The sequence below is a fragment of the Bactrocera latifrons genome, unplaced genomic scaffold, assembly GCF_001853355.1.
Source record: "Bactrocera latifrons isolate USDA-ARS-PBARC rearing strain unplaced genomic scaffold, ASM185335v1 scaffold_39, whole genome shotgun sequence".
Taxonomy (NCBI): Eukaryota; Metazoa; Arthropoda; class Insecta; order Diptera; family Tephritidae; genus Bactrocera; species Bactrocera latifrons.
This window is the reverse complement of record NW_017537034.1, coordinates 444,774-453,891: the sequence shown is the minus strand read 5'-3', so window position 1 is coordinate 453,891 and position 9,118 is coordinate 444,774.

Genomic DNA, 9,118 nt, shown 5'->3' with positions numbered 1-9,118 from the left:
AAATATATATATTAATATATACATATGTATATAGTATATTTCCCATATAAGCGTAACCTTCAAACTGCTGCTTTTATTGTCATCAACGAGAGGAAGAGTAAGAAATAGTCGGCGCTTTGTGCGGCCAACCTCCCTTGGTTGGTATGCAGATAAGAAACGTGTGCCAAAATGCATAGATATATGATACTGAAGAAATAAAAATTATTTATATGCTTGTAATATTGCAGGAGCAGCTGCTTGCACGAAAACATCCAAAGACGTGCATGCCATTTTTCATTGGTTTTTTGTGATATTTTTTTTTCATACTCACACCAAAAAAATCCCGTGCTGAGCTTGCGCAAAAAWTGCAGCTGCGCTCGAGTTCTTTTTTATTTTTTCTTTAAAAAGGTGTMTATTTTTTTGGTTTTTCTCCTCACCCCCACTTTCTCCCGTCGATTAAAAAAATCATRAGTTTGCCAAGTTGCTCTTTTGAGTGACATTTATGCGATTATGCTAATACAAGTTTACTAGTTACTACTAGTTGCTAACTGTCAGTTAGCGGTTACTTGCCGCTGGCCAAGCAAACGCACCTATCTGCCATTCCACACAAATTGTGGTGCAGAAATGCCTGCCGCATGTAATATTCTAACTGTATTGCAACTTTGCTGCAAGTTTATGCGCTTTCTAAGTGAACTTTTGGAAAACTTCTTGACTTACCTGCTTAGAACAACTACACACACTCAAGTCTTCGGTATATGCCCACGCTCACTCTCATTTTGACTCCCTCTTCCTACCTCTCTCTCTCCCTCTGTCTCACTCTCTTGACACTTCCATCCGTCTCCGCTCATTTCCTGCGTAAATCGCCATCAAACAACTATTAAAACTAACGAGTTTTTCAAAACTTTTCCTTACCTGCAAGTTTCTTAAACGCATTTTTATCGCAAAGCCATTTTTCTTGTGGCAACAACTTGCAGAAAATGAAAGAAAAMTACGCGTAGAAAACATAAAAAATCTCGACAAAGTCAACAAAGTAGCGGTRCTTTTATTTTTCAATGTTACCACTTGCGAAAATTTGCATAAACGCRTAAAAACTGAAAGTTGTCGTACAAGCAGCAGACAAAGAATCAAAGCTTTATGTTTATTAAATAGAGTGCAGTGATTTCGTTCTTGATATCAGAAGAATATCCTCCGCAGCCAACTTCATTTTGCGCTTAGCTAACTATATAAATGGCTCTTCCTTTCTTSTGTCATTTTGTCAGATTATTTATGACATCTACACTGCCACTCTCCATTAAAAACGCGTTAAACTTCATTTGGCTTTTAAGAAATGCCTTGTCGATCAAATTTCGTRAAGATATCTTCTCTGCTAAAAAGTTTTCCATACAAGGATTTGTCCGATATCTTCGGTTCTGACAAATGAGCYGCTGCTTCGATAAAAAAAAACCGTATGCAAAATTTGAGATTGACTAGGGGACTGCTCCACGGGTAGAARTATATACAGATGACAGAGCTAAATCGACTCAACTCGTCACGCTGATCATTCTCATACATATGTGTATACGTATTCTTTATAGGGCATCCGAGTTTTCCTCCTGGGGGTTAAACATTATTTGAAAACTGAATATTCTCTGTACAGGGTATACAAATTAATACTAAATGAGATTCTCACAACCACAGAACTATTTCTTGTAGAATATATGGTATAACTTATTCTGGGAAGTAATCAGCTGACAATAAAAGCAACGAACATAGAAGATTTCAATTCTATGATCATAATCCTACAGTTTTTTTTTACTTTATTAAATTATATTGACCTTATTTACAATTTAAGGTATATATTTTTTCTTCTTCGTGTGATTAATAATGTCGGAGCAAAGTTAATTATACTCTCTCGAAACTCTTACTGCTTACTAACTACTTACCGATCCAAACAGATTTAGTTTACCGAAATAACAGCGCTTGGCCCGCTCAATTCTGGTATCCTAGAACCGCTAGTTGTGACTCTCTATCCAACCTTTTGTGAACTTTGGCTATTCTTAAATGCTCGATTATCTGTACTTTTAAATTAAATCATAAAAAGGTCAGAAAAAGCATTAAATGCTAAATCAGTTAAAGTGATTCCTTTAAAGATGTAATACATACAGATCGCAAGTCTTCATTATATAAAATCTTTATAGGAAATRGATTGAAAAGTTTAAGTTGTTCCTTTTCTACAAACCGTTTTAGGATGCCTGCCATCCTCGGAAATGTACTTTAAAACAATTTTTAGTACTTAAATAGAGAGCACTTTTTTAACAAAATCAATGCGTAAAGCTTTAAAAAACTGAACTGAACTTCTTCATCTAATCTAACCTAAAATATAATTAGTTAAGTATATTCTAAAAACTTGCAAAGATCAAAGACCGGAAAATTCGTTGTGGAAAAACTTTGTATTCAAAAATGTAGCGAAAGAATTAAAGGTGTATTATTCAACGAAATCGTGAAAAAATTACAATAAAATTTGGTATTTTCTAGATTTATATTAAAGGCACAATTAATATGCCAAAGTTAGGCAACAGATACACTTTTATGAGAAAAAAACGCTATCTCATTTTCATTGACATAACTCATATATTGGCGGGCTTACGAGGTATAAAGTCACAGGGATGTTCGAACATCTTTTAATTAGGCATATTGGGGCCCAGGGAAGTATTTACCTGTATATTTCTATGAGGAAAGGTTTCATTCTGAATTTCAATTATACTGCATCTAACACATTGACCGATATTTTCAAATGTGAACTATAAGTACTGGAAACATAAATTCGGTACTAGGAGCATCAATTGTTTATCCCATTTAAATAATTTCTGGTCATAGGAAGACATTCTCAAATGCACCATTCATGCAAAATTTTATCTCGTTATATTAACTGCTTCTTAATTTGTGTACCTTAAAGTAGAATAATAAAATGGAATTTATTGTGTTACTCGTATATGGGAAGTAGTCGTGGTTGTTGTCCGATTTCACCCATTTTCGCACAGTGACAAAGGAATTTCAAAATAATGTACTCAATTTAAGATATGAGATCTCACCTAAGTGAGACGTTCTACTGCCGTTGCCCAACTTTGACCCCGGCATTCTCAAACCATCTCGGAGGTAAAAGTTAATGTCTCTGGCGTATTTGGTTTTTGAGTTCTTGTTAGTTGTTATTAATCCTACCGTTATTTAGAGAGTGAGCGGTGTTAAAATCTGTCAAATTGTCGGTAGAGGTTCTTATAGGATTTATCTTAAGCGATTTTAAATATTTTAGCTTGAATGGTTTTGGAAATTTGCACTTTAAACCTTTTAGAGGGCGAGTCCACTACCATTTTTTCAAAGTTTTTTCCCACAGTAGCAGGTAAGGCTCAGGTCTATGCCAGCGATCCACAATCCACAAATCCACAGTAGCCTTTCAATACATATATTATTTTTGTCGTGGGGCAGATGATCGCTAACAGGGACTCATACAGGAACCGGTCCTTCAAACTCAAAGTCGAATCAGCTTTTCCATATTAGCTCCCAGCAAAACTCTTCTCTTTTAGGTATAGCTTTAATTAAACTGGTTACCGTTTCTCTCTCTAAAAAAGACAAGAAAAATCTTTAACTTCGGTTGCACCRAATCTAAAATAATCTTCACATATGCAAAAGCTTGCTTTCAAGCATTTGATTTCGCTCGTTTAGATTTTATGGCAGCAATTTCTTAGATGATTTCGCGATTGTGTGTGTTAATAACCGACGTCTACCTAATTTCGTGAARATATCTCATCAAATGAATTTTATATGTAAGCACTTGGTTCCGATAATTCAGTATTTATGGCTGTTATATACTATATTGATTSTATATCAGCAGTTTCGAAATAAGCAGCTTCTTGAAGGGAAAAGGACGTATGCAAAATTTTCGATCGATATCTCAAATCTTAAGTAAATAATTAGCGTATATACAGACAGGCAGATAGACAGACGGATGCACGGACCTGGCTAAATCGACTCAGTTAATCACGCTGATCATTTATTTCCTTTGCCTATTATAAACATCCTGGTAAACCTAATTTACCCTGTTGAGGGTATAATAAAACGGTATATTTTCGATAAAACTATTGCAGTTTTTGCTAACAATTTTAAATTTAATATATTTCGAAAAGAACTTTCTTCAAGCATCCTCAATTTCTTCACYGTACTAACGCATGCAAAACTGAAGCAAAAAATATATATAYATTGTATTTATAGATAAGAGTRTCACGMWCTATGCAAACTAATTTTCTTAGCTGTGTTTTCTTAATTCTTCACTTGTATGCTTCTACTCTACATATTCGCTTCAGTCAACYATCCGTCGTCGCATATTTTGTTCTCTTGATTTGATGTGCTTTTGAAATTGCAAATCTGCATAAATCTYCGTCAAATCATCAAGCAATTTCTAAGTTTTCTCAATCTACGGATTTTTCTTGAAGATATTTATTTTGTGCTCCCACTACTTTTAGACCAACTGTTTTTTATCTTTTGTTTTGTCAATTTCTTGTTGTTGTGTGCACACGTAGCAGCTATAAAAATCTGAGCGAAGAACCAAATCATATTTTCATAACTTTGCTCCTGTTGTAGCACCTTTCCAGGAGCAAAATTGCCAATTCTTTGATTGTACAAATTTGCTTAGCAAGCAATTGAACCGTTGAAGCAGCTGAGTATTGTGGACAACATAGTAATGCTAATCCAATTGCAAATGTAAAAAAAAAAAATTTTGCACGGAAAATTCAAAACTCTTTGAAAATATTATAATTATCAAATTTTTTTAATTACGGCGATTTATAAGTAAAGAAATATCTACAGAGTTCGAGTTTAATTGATAGTTGGAGTTGAGTAGAAATAAGAGCGCTCAGTAGAATTTAATATTTGATGATATTAAAAGCCTCAAACCCSAAATTAATTTTCAAAATACTTTTACCCTATATCCAAAAGCCATCGAATCTTTTCGCGCTCTCACATATTTGCAAACATTTTTCTATATCCGCTGCTGTCATTTAACAATCAATTGTTACTATTGATTGGTTTCTAAGTATAACAGCCTCTAGAGATTAAATACACATATGTAGATATGTCTAATATCTTACCATAAAGTGTTTCTCGTACACCATAAGGATATATAGAGTCTTTAGAGCCCAAATATATTTAAAGACAACCATTCCAGAAAGAGAGTACAGCGAAGCATATTAAAAAACGTGAAGACCTGTAAACGATGCCTTAACAGAACCACTTGTATACTTATCTTTGACCTTTGTCCAGCTTATTCTTTATGCTCGTGTGCAATTTAAGAGACAAGTATGTATACTACACCTCAATTAACAATAAGTCTCAGACCTAACTGATCGCTAGGGTTAGAATTAATGATACTGACCGTGAATTTGCCGTTCATTGCTACAGTCAATATGCCCCCAGTTCCTGCAGATTTTTTTCCTAACCAAAGACATCTCACCAGAGATACTCTTGAAAATACATCTCCCAAAAATTTTAATAATCTTCAAAAAATATTAACATATATTTAGAGTTGTAATTAACGATCAATATCAACCACCTAAAAAAGTGAATATACTATATACATATGTACATATGTATGCATATGTTAAATGTGTTGTAAGTAGATTCTTATTTCTGAACAACACTATTTATTATCAAATTTTCCAGCAGTTGCCTTTGAGAGGCAAACATGGCAAACTTCTGAGACCATTTCTGTTCTTTTTTTTTTGTTTTTTTGAAATGAGTAAGTCCCTCAAATTAGTTGGATGAAAGTTTTTATGATGAAGTTAGTAAAATTTGGTATTTTTTTCGAAGTCTAATTACGTCAGATTACCTTTGCACTCGAAATTCCAACACCTGTTTCGGCAGCGGTTATTAATTGAAATGCAGTCTGGATAAAAAGTTATACCAACCGATCGAATTTGAGTCGGACTAAGAAAATAAACTGCATTTCTAGAGCCTTCATATATCAGGGTAGCTGATTTTAAAAAATTATAGTACGATGAAACGCATAGGGAACGAAATATAAAATAACACACATTAAGGGAAAACTAATTTACGGGCGATCCGAGGACTTCAAAAGGATTTTGGTATTTTATCATTCATTTCCGATGGGTTTCATTCTAGTATGATTTACTTTTTTTGTATCAGTTTCAAAGGCTTCGGCACTAGTCTATCAGCGTCATTCTCTAGAATGTTTGACAGTTTCGACATYATATTCATAAATCCACATATCGTAACCAATAATGAATGGTTTGATAAATGTAAGTTCCTCAGCTACGTTATATAAAGACTGTGAAAGACTCAAGTCTTTTAGTACGAGTCTAGCAATGACACGAACCTTATCGAGACATTAACCAAAATGTGCTGATCCCATCCACAAAAATTGCTAAGTATCTCTCTGACGGAAACACGATGAACACTGTTTTTTTTTTACTTTTAAGATCCTATCCCCATTAACGGAGAAAGTTTTCGATGATTTTTTTCTAGCCTTTTTCAACATTTTTTTCTCAGATAAAAAATTAAATTATTGTTACAACCAAACACTATTAACAAAGAATTTCTGAAAAAAAAAAATAGTTTAAACTCGGCCATGTGACGATTGCAGACATTTTTTTACCAGGCATTTCCACAAAAAATTAAAACTTCAGTGAAAAATTCACGGCATTTTTTTATTTAAAAATATTAAAAAAAAAAATTTTTCGTCCAAGTATTTAAGAATTGCATCTCAAAGATATATAGTATGTAAAATTTCATGAAATCGGTTGAGCAGTTCTCGAAAAATTTTGGCAACCGGCTTGAAAAATACAGTTTCAAAAAAACGCGTTTAAAGACGGCGCACTTMGCCTAGCTAGTCTGGAGCGCGCATAATCTAAAGGCTCTATCTCCAAAATTATTACAAGAATCAACCTGAAAATTTAGAACAATAATGTACAGGTCTTTTAGAAATGAATAAGATAATAAAAAAATTTACTTTTTGAAACCCATWAGCCCATGTAACCCCTTAATGCTTTGTGCCACTCAGTGAAGCCACATTTCGTAACATTTTCAATGATTCCTTTAAAAATACAAATTTTAATCAAATTCGTTGCTTAAGTCAATTATCTATACAATATATACAAATTTAGAAAGAATTTATGCACAGCCATATAAAAGAGACAAACTCAACTAATCAAGCAAACTAACCTCATTCACTAGGACAGCATAATTTATTGAAAACACAACTATAATATGCTAAATAAGTACTTTCTAAATCAATTGTAATGCCAAAGCCAACTATCCAAGTTAAATCAATGCCAATTTCGTCAATATTATTGACCAAATTGCAAAGCTAATACTCCCTTTGTATGTTGTTGTTAAATCAAAGCAAATTGCATATAAAAGGTTATACTTGTACGTTCATATTAAGGAAACAAAAGAGGACTTAAAATCGCATAAAAGGTGTATTAGGTCAATTATCGCTGGTTATGGAGCCAAAAAATATAGTAAGCACACGCATAAACTGAGTATAGACTAGTATAAAATATATTGCTTTGCCACTGTATGTTKTTGTTGTATGCACACATGTTGTTTTTGCAAATATAGTGCTACAATTCGTTGCTTGTTTATGAAAATCAAAATCCATTTAAGCCCTTGCAGCTGCACAAACTCAGGCAATAATTGTAGACTTGTACTTGCCAGTACAAACAAGGGTTACGTATACGCCACGTCGCACAAACACATACTTCTCAATTGAGTCACTTTCTAATAGCAACAGCTTGCCAATTTGTGTGCTGCCTTGYGCTTATGAATCATATGTGCCTGTAATTGAATTGCTTTGCCAATGCTAACTTGAAAATTGGTAATTTTGTAATTTGAGTCAAGACAAACATAACCTCATTTAAATGCAAATGAGCGCACTGTATGTGTGTTGGTTAGCATGTGGATGGGTAACAATTTTTCTTGTAATGTTAATTCAATTGACTCAGCCGAGAGAAGCTGCACAAACGGGAGCACAAGTAATCTAACGAAGTTTGTTGGCAAAAGTTGATATTCTTCAGTAGATTTTTTTTTTCATTTTTCTACAGTTATTACAACAGTTTCCAATCAACAGCGACATGAAAAAATAATTTTCCATTACAAGTCTGCTGGGCTAATGTGGTACGGCATTGAATGTGGCGTAGTCACTGGAGAGTTTGAGGGTTGATGCTAGTGAAAATATTGAATAAATTAGACAAGAGAGAAACAGATTTTATTTTTTATTTTGATGTAAGTAATCTTGGTTAGAAAATGGAAAAAATATGTATATAAAATAAATATATAGATAAATAACGAAATCGGCCGATACCGCAGCAATTTCATGTTCGATATTCGTAYGAAGTTCATCAAAACGRCAGACTAGACGTMGCTCCACAGAAAATAGTCTAACGGCGTCAAATCCAYGAYCGAGGTGGCCAATTGACTGGTGCATTTCGTGAGATAARACTKTTAACAAACTTGGTTTTCAATAAATCGATTGCGACATTCTCTATGTTGCTTGTGGCGACATCCTGTTGGAACCACATATTGTCCAAGTCCATATCCTCCAATTCGGACCAAAAATATTCGATTATCATTGAGTAGTTGCGATTCCCATTCACAGTAACGTGCCGGTCGTGATCATCATAGCAGAAGTACGGCCCGATGACGCCGCTGGCCCATAAACCGCACCAAACCATAATTTTTTCGGGATGCAATGGTGATTCATGGAGTAAGCGTGGATTGCTGCCTGGCCTATAACGCATATTTAGCTTATTGACAAAGTCATTCAGCCAGAAATCAACCTCAGCCATGAAAATTCAGATCATTTGCAAGTTTTTGCTCAGCCCAATTCACAATTCTGGTTCTTGTGTCAATTAGATCCTGTAAGGATGTAGGCCAAGATATCTTCACAGAATTCACCACATCGACGTCAGAGAAATTCTCAACTCTCAATTGTTGATCTGAGAGGACCATTATGACAACCATAAATTGGACGTAGCATTCTTAAAGTTGAGGGCACATACTCCGAGATTCAGTAGTTAATTTTAATGATTTCGACTCGTTGTTGGATCGTATATCTTTCTATGATGAAATGGAACACCTTACTGAAGAGAAA